The sequence below is a fragment of the Eumetopias jubatus genome, unplaced genomic scaffold, assembly GCF_037043125.1.
Source record: "Eumetopias jubatus isolate StellerSeaLion01/CBP00866 unplaced genomic scaffold, mEumJub1_p1.0 scaffold_14, whole genome shotgun sequence".
Taxonomy (NCBI): Eukaryota; Metazoa; Chordata; class Mammalia; order Carnivora; family Otariidae; genus Eumetopias; species Eumetopias jubatus.
In genome coordinates this window covers 107,666,756-107,678,837 of record NW_028274820.1, presented here as the reverse complement: position 1 = coordinate 107,678,837, position 12,082 = coordinate 107,666,756, and the positions used below count along the sequence as shown (strand labels likewise).

Below are 12,082 nucleotides of genomic sequence, written 5' to 3'. Positions count from 1 at the left end.
CCTCAAATCTATAATTATTACTTACTGTTTGAATGACAAGCAAAGAATTTTATCAGCAGAGTTTTAAATGAAAGGGGATTAGCAGCTAATGTTGAAATTGTTAATCTTTCTTATGAAAATAATTTTGAAGAAAATGTTTTAGCGGAAAGAGAGGTTTGAGGAAAGCGTGTGCCATTAAAACAGCTACTTTCTGTGACTCCGTATGCATTTGTCCCCGTTGACAGCGGGGTGCAAATATTTTTGAAGGTGAATGAATATTTTATAGGATCCAGAGCTGCTCATGCATTCCAGGAATGGATTATGCAATATTCCCAAGTATCCCAGCAAAGGTGAGAGAGTCTGTAAGCTAGCCAGAGAAAGGAGCCCGAGCTGAAAAAATTAAAATATATGAGAATGTTCTAAAAGAAACAGGAATTTGCTTAGTAGTATAGAAATCTGCCTTTCCTCCCTTCTGAATGCTCATGTGAGTTAAGATTATAAATAGTAAATATTGTTAAAAGAAAACTGTTAAATGGAGCACCGGTATCCATTTGTCCAGGAAGAGTCCATCGGCAACACTGCCATGGCTCTGTTACCTTCAGCTCAGGTGTCCCCCGCGCAGGCCCAGCCTTAGACAACCAGGGCCCTAAGACGGAGACGCAGAACTGTCGCACATTCTCAAGAGAGATTCATACGACAAATATTTGTTGACCACCGAGGCTGCGCCAGGCTTCATGCCAGTGGTGGGGAGGCTGTAAGAAGTAAAATAATTGGCCTATTGGGAGCACCTAAAATGTATCTTACACTGATTTCTTTGTCCTGATTTTTCCCACTGAGCTGATGGCACAGACTAAAATACTAAGTTTATAGCACCATCTGGTTAGAGCCCAGTGTCTCTATGAACAGGGGAAAGGCCGTGTTTGGGTTTCTAGAAGCCCGGGAAGCTTGCTGTGGGGGGGGACGGTCCCTTTTAGGGCCTGCGGCAAACCCCACGTGTGTTCGGGCTTCAGGTCATGCTAGAGCCACGCGCTGATGGCAGACAGGTGGGACGTGGGGCTCTGTGCTGGTTCTTCTTCGGAAACCCTGAGCTGCCCCCCGACACCACGTGGTGCCCAAAGAACACAGGCAGGTGGTGTTACGGGGTGCAGATGTGCTCTCTTTCCATTCCCTCAAAAGTCTTGTTTTCTCAAACCTGACGTCTTCTTGGTTTCAGTCTTTAAAAGATAAAAAATATATTTTAATGTGCTGATCCTATCATTCTGCTCCAATTTGTGGATCTTTCATGGAATTGTTGTGTGTCATGTGGGAAGCAGCTCATGGCTGCAACGGTACCGTCCCGGCAGGGGTCCCCGGGTCGGCTCGTGATGCAGCGGCACGGTCCCGGCAGGGGCCCCCGGGTCGGCTCGTGATGCAGCGGCACGGTCCTGGCGGGGGCCTCCAGGTCAGCAGGTGCTAGTGCAGTGTTTCCCAACACCCAGGGCACGGCAACTGGCTCTCCGCGGCTTCCAGCCCAGCCGTGCTCGCACACATTTGTCTGCATTGTAGAACTGCCTTACGTGTCCACGTATATCAGAGTATTCCAGGTTAATTTAGTTGACTGATTTTTACATTTTAAATTGTGGGTTAAGCTATTGGCTGTTGATTTTCTGTGGCTCTTTGGGCACACTGACAACCAAGTGGTGCCAGCAACTATCTGAGCATTTTGTCCATGCAACAAAAGCAGGGAGGTTGTTGGAAATACCAGGAATTTTGGTGAAGTTTTTCGGGTTTTACTCCAACTTCTGACTTAGGGTAGATGAGGGCTGTGACCTTGTTTCTCAGACCAACTCAGTAGGACCTTGCCCCGCTATGGTTGTGTGACAGATGGAGGGTTGAGCCAATTACAGAATATTTTACAAACTGAGTGGTTACAGAATTTTAGGAGTGTAAGGCAGAACAGCTTGGATAATCAAATGAGCAGTCTCTATCAAATAGACTAAAATCCTCTGATTTACTCAGTTAGTGAATCCTGGCAGCTCCGCCTCCAGAATATATGATGCATCTGCCCCCTTCTCTGTGCTCTTTGCCCCCGCTGCTGTCCCCAAATGTCAGCCCCCGTGCTTTCATGTGCGGATGGCCCATCTTGTGCAGTTGGTTCCCGCCTGTAGCGAGAGTGACCTTTTAAAAGCATCTTTTCCATTATGTGCCTCCTTTGCTTAAAACACTCCAGTGGCTTCCCGCAGCTCTTACTGCAAACTGCAGGCTCCCCCCGCGGGCAGCGGGCTCCCTTGTGGTCAGGGCGCTGGCCGCTGCCCCACCTCGCCCCTTTCGCTCCCGCCACCCTGGCCTTCTCTCATGTTTCTGGACCCTGTCGGACCCTTCCCACCCCGGGCTCTCGCCCTGGCTGCCCGGTCTCCCTGTGATACCCCTCTTTCTTGATGATGAGCCCTTCCCATCCTGCAGGATGCCCTCAGGAATCCACTCATCAGAGGGGCCTCCCCTCCTGGGGTCTGAGCCTCTGCCTCCCACACCCCTCACTTAATCTCTGTCATGTGTTCTTACCGCTCTACTGTTAGCTGAAGTTATCTTTCTAATCATGTTTGTTTATTTGTATGTGGTTTGTTCTCCTCCTAAAGAAATCAGCCGCACGAGGACAGAGTCTTTGCTGGGTCCTCGGAACACACACATGCCCCGGCTCGGCTGATGCACTCATGACAACGTGAATAATGAATGAATAAATCCCTAAACCACCAACACCAGGGCAGGAGTATGAAATAGGAGTGAAGCTCTGGTCTCTCTTCCACAATTAGAGGAGACATTCAGCGTTCACTCATAATGCCAAGGAATCTCTTTGCCCTAAATTCAAACATTAATACCTTTTTCATGTATGGAAAATGCAGCATAATTCTCTTATTTTCCATCATTCATGAGTATTCATCTTTGTATTTTGATCTCTGTTCATATAACCTTAACTCTTAAGATGCTAAATAAGATAATAAGATTCATAAAATTGTTTATTTAAGCTCGTCGAGCTCCTTGAAGAATGACAGCCTGCACAGGGCAGCACGACGGCTGCCACCACGTGGGCTCCCTTCTCTGTCTCCCTGCGGAGCCCGCGTCCCCCCCCCCCCACCGCCCCCACACACACACTGAGCACCGCGTCATGCTGGAGAACCTTCTCCCTTCCTCCGGTTTAGTAAGAGTAGGTGGTAAGGACAGAACTGCTTCTTTCTTAAGGTTTATTATTCGGAACCTTCCTGGGACAGGTGTTCATTATTAACAATTTCCGTCGAGGTTTTAATTGTAAGTGTTCATCAAGTTGTGGTTTTCTTCTTCTACAAATCTGTCAAGTAATTGCTAGTGGAAGTCACACACTGATTCGATGAGCGCGTGTCTTTAGCACAGACGGGGTGTCCTTCAGCACATCGCTGATCTATGTCCAGCGCCCCTGAAGACCACCCTGTGACCGGGTTAATTATTTATGGATTCCAGGAAATGCCCCCGCAGGCTCTTCCACCACTGTTCAAGACCTCTCTTCTGTCGATGTGACTCTTTGCAATTCTGGACCTTGTTCTAGATGCAGAATACCAAGACCCAAAATTATAATGAAGCTCCCAATTAGTTAGTTCTACATAATCAAGATTTAATTAGTTTTCATGTCCCCTTTAATGGTTGCTTTGCAGAGAGGCACCTTGTGTTCTCTCTGACCCTACAAAAGCACAGGGGACAACCACGTCTCAACTCCTGCCTTGGAGACTCCTGCCTGGGGGGCTTCCCAGAAGTTCTTTGAAAAACATGATGTTTTCTTTAGAGCTTTTGTTTATTTTCCTAGTCCTTGCATGTGTTTTATTTTTCAATTACAAAAGGGATTTTAAATAAAGCCGAGAACCCAGTGTTCACAGCCTCAAACCCAGCACGTTTTCTCCTCTGTTCCTTCTGCACTTTGTTGCGTCGCTGTGTTCACTCACCTCTGCGCCTAAACTGCGTGTGAGCTGGGGACTTTCTCTTAAAGCCTTTCCACTTGGCAGCCTTTGAACTTTTCTCCACTGTTTTAACAATTGTACGTTTCTATCCCCCCAGTGTGCTTGGTTACGATATGAAGAGTGGGAGTGTGTTTCCAAGTCACGTGCAGATAGCCCTGAGACCCGTTTTCAGGGGTTTCTGGGCTTCAGAGATTCTGCTTGGCCGCCAGAGCTTTCAGAGGGAGAACTTGGGGAAAATGACGTGAGTTCACACTTGCCAGTGAAGCCGGTTCTCCTGCCCACATGATGCTCCTGCTGGTCAACCTCACCAGGAAAAACCAGGCTCACTGCAAAGATATGTGGAACGTTCCCTCCTCAAAATGAATTTCCACGGAAGCGATTTTCAAAATGTAATCAAAAGGAGGAGCACCATGAGTCTTGCCTCTGTTCCTCATGCCTACGTCTTTAGGCTTTTTGTACACGTGACCCAGAGGCTGAAGGCCAAACTATGATTGCTTTTCCCAAGTAAACTCCGTTTTGATAATACAGGAACATGCTTTGAGTTGGCCTCTCCTGGGTCTGCGGTTTGGTTTTTTGTTTGTTTGTTTGTTTGTTTGTTGCCATTTTTAAGAATAACATGTGTATATCTACTGGAGCCACGCATGTTTTAACCACTCAGGGAGACCCAGCAGTCCCATGGCAAGTGAGAGGAGATGCAGAGATGCGGGGTGTGGTACGGGACACGCTGGGCAGCCAGGCCATGCTCTTTGTGCAGGGCCTCACCCTGTGGCTCCGATTTATCAGAGTCAGGTGGCATTTGAATACGATCGTATGGTTCACAATTCCTGTTTCTAGCAAGTTTCTTCTAAGCGGAGAAATAACAAAGCTACCCTCTGATCATTTAACTAGATCTGCCCTTCTCTGAGTTTGAATGTACTACTTAGAATTTCTAATTTTGAATTTCAAATATCTTCACGGGCCCACTCATAACATTAATGAATAACATTGAGAGTGTGTCAGAGGCAGCGCTGTGCAGGCGGGCAGAGCTCCTCTCCTCGCCAAGCCGCCAGCTGACACCGTGGCTCTGGCTGCGTAAGCTAAGTCAGGACAATGGACCCCATCGAGGTTCTCCTTTCATCTTTACATATTTTTTGCTTGGAATTCAAACGTCTTACTGTGGGAATTCAAACATTTAACATAAATATTCCCCTTTCATGTATTAATGAAGACAAGTGACAATGTTTTTTTTTTTTCTAAAGATTTTATTTATTTGACAGAGAGAGAGAGAGTGAGAACAGGAACACAAGCAGGGGGAGAGGGAGAGGGAGAAGCAGGCCTCCCGCCGATCAGGGAGCCTGATGTGGGGCTCGATCCCAGGACCCTGGGACCATGACCTGAGCAGAAGGCAGACACTTAACGACTGAGCCACCCAGGTGCCCCAGCAATGTTTTATTTTTAAAGAGAAAAAAGTTCCTCCCTTTGCCCAAATGGCAGCAGAAGCAGCTTACTCCTTGCTTTTAAAGGCATTAATCTACCTCTACCTGATTTTAAAGCACAAGCCTTCTGGTCTTCTCACAAGGAAGGGAAATGTAAATGGGTTGTATTCTTCACTTTAACAAATGGTTTGATTGTCACATCAGCAAAGTCATGTAATAACAGGCACCAAGGTAAAGAAAGGAATGGAAACAAAGCCTCCCTCATAAAAATCGGGTCTTCCAAAAGCCCACCTATCTTTAATACGCCTTTGCCACAGCGGGCAGATGCTTGTTTCTGGCAGCACTGTCGTAAAATGAAGTTCCACCGAGATGCTCTACTTGTTTCGTATCTGAGGACCCACACAGCAGGTGTCCGGACACCTGCGAGGGCACTGTTTCATGCTGCTGTTGACGGTTTCTGTATATATTGACTGAGGGGACATGGTGCTGAGTGGATGCTGTTTCGCTTATCTGTCCATCCGTGATCCTCCATCCTCATGAGCATTGGTGTTCCTGGAAAGGGATATGTTTCTGCTGTTCTCTTTAGTAATAATGAATCCACTCTCACTGCCCAGCATCTCACCTCTTCCAATGCTGGTGTAAGAGATGCTAAAATAACATATAATCTCTGACGTTTAGCGGAGCTAAACTTTGCTGTCCCTCAGGCTCCAGCCAGCCACTGCACGCAGATTTGGCAGAGCACCTTTGGCGGCTGCGATCCGGGAGGCCCTGGACGAGCCCGTGCTGCCCTGTGGACGACCCCTGACAAGTCTGCACACTCCATTATCCTGGCGTTCAGAGGCAGACGGCAACTCTGCCAACTGACGTCAAAGGATGGATGTGGGCTTGTTGCGTGTGGTGAAACAGAATAGTTTTTGTAAGTGGGGTTATTTCCTTAGTGATCTGGAAATGGGTCCCGGTGTTGACACCAAACATAAAACGGTGCCCGTGAAACAGTCTCCGAGCAGGACGCAGTCTGAGGGTGCCGAGTCAGAAGCGCCACAGGGTATTAGCACCCGCTTTCCACACTGGAAAACATCTTTTAATTAGCAGCTTGATTTCACACCTTCTCTTATACTGGCATTTTCCAGTGAGTCCTCAAGACTGGCCATGAAATACCTCCCTCGCTAGGCAGTGATCAACAAAAGGGAACAAGGCAAGAGGAGGGGGTTGAGTTCTGGAACCATCCCCAATCTCACAGTCTGGTGGCTGTGAGCTCAGCATGGCAATCTGAGCACATGTTGGCTCTATCCACACAAGGTGGAAACTGAGTTTTTGAGGAAGATGGCTGTCCCTGATGACAGGATACGACTCTGAGTCTAGGAACTATGTGCTTACTGGTGCTTGCTTGTTATCTCCCTCTGTGGCGGTATTTACGCTGGTGTCGTGCCCGCCACGATGCCCCCGGAATTCTGCATTCAGGCTGCACTTGGTGTTTGCTTTTTCTGCAGACTCACTGTGTCATATTTCATTAGCTCATGGGAATGTCCCCAGGACGCACAGTAAAGTCACAGAATATGGATGACAATTTAAGTGATTCCCTCTTTTTTTAATGAAGAGCTGAGACCTGCCATGATCACCACCTCTCCGCATATATACACGTTATAGTTCACAAAGCGACTTCACAGAGCGACCCAGTCAACCCTCGGAACCACCTCCAGGAGTACGAACTATGATTCCCATTTTTACATAGCAATAAATTTAAGGGTCAGTGAGATGAGGTGGTTTGCCCAAAAGTATAACCAAAAAGTAGCTATGTGGGGACCAACTCTTTTTGTGAATTACACTGTTAAGAAGTCTTTCAAAATCCAGTCCAGTGCCTACTCCATTTTACTGCTTTCCAATTCAGCAAAAGCTCCTTGAGGCTTTCATAAAGGCTTTGGGGACAGAAGCTACAATCAGCTCCTGAAGATACAAAGTGCTCTTGTGATTATTAATAAAACCCCATCATGTTCCAGAGCATCCCAAATGCTCCATATTTTTAAGAAATCACCTTCTTGACCTCACGGTGTTGACAATTTGATCAGAGAACTTAACTGCAGAAAATATTTAAGCCACCTTGACAAATTGTGGACATATCTCCAAGCAATAACATTTTTGTCCCAAAGGTTTGGGATTCTGTGTAAAATCATCCCATTAAATGTGGAGGCCAGTCAGTTTGTCTGAAACACGGATGCTGTGTCATCTGGTGGCACATAGTCCTTGTGACCCAGAAAATGTCTGTAGGCTTCCTACCAGTGATCTAATAGCATGAGCTAGAAAAAGATAAGAGATGAGGAGTTAAGACTCATACGAAGAAGATTAAAGAGGAGAACCTCTGATTGGGTTCCTATCTCATAAAATAGGGCTTACGAAAGCTGGTGTCGTTCTCACTGGGCAAAAAACTCAAAAGAAATGCTGGCTCATCTTCAACCTGCTCTACTTGCTAATGCCACGGAGCCTGAGGCCGGTGTCAGCCGGTGTGTCCCGGTTACTAACTCGGAAAACCCACATTCTGGAAGCTGCCTGCTTTTTCCCATAAACAGTTTATCTGGGGATTATCTTTTCTGCAAGCCCATTAAGTCTAGGTCCCAGGAAAGTATCAGAATTCAAGAAGGTTAAGGCAGCTCCCCACTCAGGACTGATCTAAAACCAGCTTGAGTAAAATTCCTCCGAGGGAGTTCTTCCCGCCAAGAACACTTCCACAGCCTCTACCTCTGCCACCCCAATATTAAGGTATAGTGAACAATTCTAAAAGAGTAAAGTCACGCTTCCAAACATTCCTTAAGAACCAGCAGTAGCGATCAAAATTAATTTACCTACACTTTTCAAGTTGAAGCAACTAATACTGAGCACCAGCTCTTCACTTCTTTTACGTTTTCAGCGTGCACATCACAGTGGGATCCCACCTGCATGTGGCTGGTTTCCTTCTAGTACTATTAACTAGTACTTTGCATATCTCAGGGCTTCTCTCATAAAGTTTCCATTCAGAGGAACTCACAAGAACCTGGAACAGGACTGTGTAAAGTGATGTGGGTGAGGCGGGTACCTAACCAGCAGATGCTCACAGCTCCTGGGACGACAGGTTCTAGAAGCATCCCTCATCACACCCGTAATGGCATGTATTACATCCTGAATGAGAGACACTTGCCCAGCGCACAGAGTTCACACAGTGACAGAGAAGAACGGAGGGAGACAGCACGGGGCCTGGACTCAGCAGGAAGAGCTAAAAGGGTTGGAGGTAGAGCTTTCTGAACTGCTGTGGTGCCTCCAAGTTTCTAAATGTGTCATTACATTGGGGTTGCCACAGGAGCATTAGAATGCTGCAGCACCTGCTTGGCGTGGATTGTAAAGATGCTGGCTGGATAACCCAGAAAGCAAGAAGGAGGTGAGGAAATAGACAATGAAACAAAAGTCCCTACCTTACGTTTTGGGGCAATTCTTCCAACTTCAGAAGATCCTAAGGCAATTTTTTTAGATGCCATCATTGACATAAAATGTTTATCAGTAGTACAAATTACTTCTAGAAAATTCCAGGTTATGAGCAGTCATCCAACAAATATCGACTATGTGCCCAAAGCACGTGCCAAGTGAATGAGACACTGGCTCCATTTTCAAAAATCTTAATCTCGTGAGAGGAAGAATATCCTGACACCCCCAAGCTATAGCGCAAAGAAGAATGTGCAAAGACATAGTTTTTAAAATAGTAAGTGTCCGACGAAGAGGGTGGGGTTGTAGGAAATGAGGATCCGAGAGGCTGGCAGTAAGCACAGCCCAGGTTCACAAAGGAGATGCTGCTGTTGCACTGACCGTAAAGTCAGGGTAGATTCATTACAGAAGAATCAGCGTGAACGAAATGTAAAGAATGATGGTGATGTGGGGTGGGGGGTGGTCAGAACATTGGGAAATAGTCTTATTGGGATAGAAAGGAGCAGGTTAGTCAAATGAAGTTTGGACAAAGGGTAGTGCTAGTCTAGGCTCCACTGGTGGTTTTTTTAAACGAGTGGTGTCTGGGGCCAGAAGTGGTGATCTGGTTGCTCTGTGAGTGAACTAGGAAGTGGACGTGAGGGTAGGGGCGTGGGGAGGAGGTTGCCGCAGGGAGCCAAGACAAAACAGCGGTGTCCCAGGCAGCAGACCCAAGCTTTGGTGCTGCATCTGGCTGCTGGGGGCTTTGGGCCAAGGGTTTAACGAATCTAGGCCTTGGCTTCTCCGAATATAAGATGAAAGTTTCATCTCAGCTTTTTGTCAACTCAGAGAAGAAAGTCCTGTAATATAGGATGTTGTCCAAAGCTGAAGCGATGGTGATCAGCCCTGAAAAAAAAGAAAAAAAGCAGCCCATGCACGTGCCAAGGAGAGTAGGGTTTATCAAAGCCTTATGGTTAGCTCTGAGTGGTGGAGTTATTAGTAGCATTTGTTTTCATTCCGCTTCCTTTCATTTTCTGTTCTTTTCTATGCATGCTACATGTGTAATAAAAATGTACGGTTTGTTTAAAAACTATGCCCTCCCACCATTACCACCATGCTCACTCTCACATACACACACATATATAAAACAAAAGTATCGGAATTCAGTTTTTAAAACAGCTCCAGCCACATGCTCACTCTGGGGGAAAGAACATGAGTAGTGTTTCATTACATGTTAACTTACCAATTATTCCAGAAGATGACTACGTCTGAGGAGGGTTACTGTACCTGTTCTAATTCACACTTTTCACACCCTTGAGAGACAGGACCTCCCAGGATTAAGTTACTGTGGCAGTTTGGTTTGGGTGTTGTTTAAAAACACATTATTTTACGACTAAGGCTTAGCTTCCCCGCAGACAACATGAAAATATACTCTCATGTCACAGATGAAAAGCAAGAATCTTATCCACAAACATGGAAGAGGAAAGTCTCCAAAACCATGAATGGGGAAATTACATTACTTTACTATCATAAATGATGTTTCATAAAAATATTAACAGAACAGATCAAATTGAGATGACCAGGGCATGACAGACACAGGCTACTGGAGTAGCACATGCCGAGAGAATGAAAAAGTTATCTCAATTTTAATATAATCAAGTGTATCTTTACATGACTTTGTTCTCAATGAAAAAATAGTCCATATCTGCTCTTTCTCCCCCCTCCCTCCTACCACCCAAGCTTGCTTACTACAGTCCCAGTATGTATTTCTTGCTATAAATTTAGAAACCCAAGTGAGCTCACTGCGTGATTTCACTTCCCATCGTGGAGGTAAACGTGAAAATGTAAACACATGCAGTTTACAGGGATTAAGGTGACATCCGGTGCCCCTCTTGCAGACAATATCCGATCTTGAGGAAAGTAACCACAGTAACACTGAAACCACACACTTCAGCCAGAACTATCCCTACCCCCATATTTTAGCTGGAGAAAGATTTCACAAAACTTAAATGTTAATCATGCAAAAATGTCCTTATTAGGATAACTTTGTATTTAATATTCTATAATGATTGTCTCAAAAAGAAAAAGCAGTTTGTAGTTGATGTTTTCTGGATCGGGCCACTTAAATTCACTTCCTTCCCTTGCGAAGAACCCAGAGGGGCTGTCTGGGCGGAGGTCACAGTGTAGGGCGCTGATGAAGAGGGGTGGGCTGGTACGACTCCCTCGGCTTCAGTGGCTGGAGGCTGTGTTCCTCAGGAGGGTGTGCCTCGGAGGGTCGAGGGTATGTCACTGCCGTGGCTCGTGTGGTTCTCTGTCATCTGCACAAAAATCCATCTGCCGGGTCCCTAAATGACTGTGACAAGCCAGGTCCTGGCTTCCGGTCACAGCCCATCGCTGGCCCTCCCGGTGACGTCGGCTGGGTGCCCCCACCACCCCTCACCCGCTGGGCCAGGCAGACCCTGAGGGCGATGCTTTCTGTCCCACAGCACCCACAGGGCACCGGCTCTCCGTGGTTTGAGACCGACATGGATAGAGCTGGTATTTGTTGAGTGAATAACACAAACCAATTCAAGTCAACTGTAGTCCAAACTGTGAGACGAGTGGGAAGCCAACAAGACTGATCTGAGTTACTTTTCCCGGTGCTGCTGAGCGCAGAGCAGTTGCCCAGGGAGGAGACGCGGAGCAGGCCTGTCCTGGCCTTTGAAGGGGCCTGAGCTGCGTGCTCCCTTGGAGTGAGAGGACAGTGGGGGCTGGCGGGGGGCCAGGGGCCAACCCTGACTAGACCTGGGGGTGCCTAACCACTAGGGACCTAGACCCGTGTGCGTGTGTGTTTTATTTTGTTTGTGGATGTGGCTGAAGACCTGTGTCCACACACAATACATTGAAGACCCCCAAACACGGCGTCCCAGGGGGGGACCACTATTTCCGTTGGGCACAATAAAGCCGCTGAGCTTTGGTCATTTGAAATGCTTTTCCTTAAAGTCACGGTCATTTCTCAACTCCATAGATCCATGAGAATGCATAGACAGTGGCTGTCCTTGTGGGAGGGAATGTTCCAGAGGCCTTTCCTCGTCCACTTCCGGCGATCACTGCTGATGGACAAGTGCCCAGAAAAATTAAGATCCAAGCAGCCGAGGGTCAGGATATCTGGTTCCACTGTTTTGGGTTTTGGTTTTGTTTTTTTGGTTTTTTTACCACCACAAGCTGTTTAACATTTTGCACACATCGGAGCAGCCCCGTGCCTTAAGCCCATCACACCCACTGGACTCGGAAAAGTAGGCCAATTATAAGAAGAACGGCATC

General features: G+C 46.8%; 1 protein-coding gene across 2 annotated transcripts in view; it reads left to right on the top strand.

The window, feature by feature from the left end:
* Positions 1 to 12,082, top strand: part of PTPRN2 (protein tyrosine phosphatase receptor type N2) — an 812,882-nt gene that overhangs the window by 735,286 nt on the left and 65,514 nt on the right. The gene's annotated exons all lie outside the window — the stretch shown is intronic.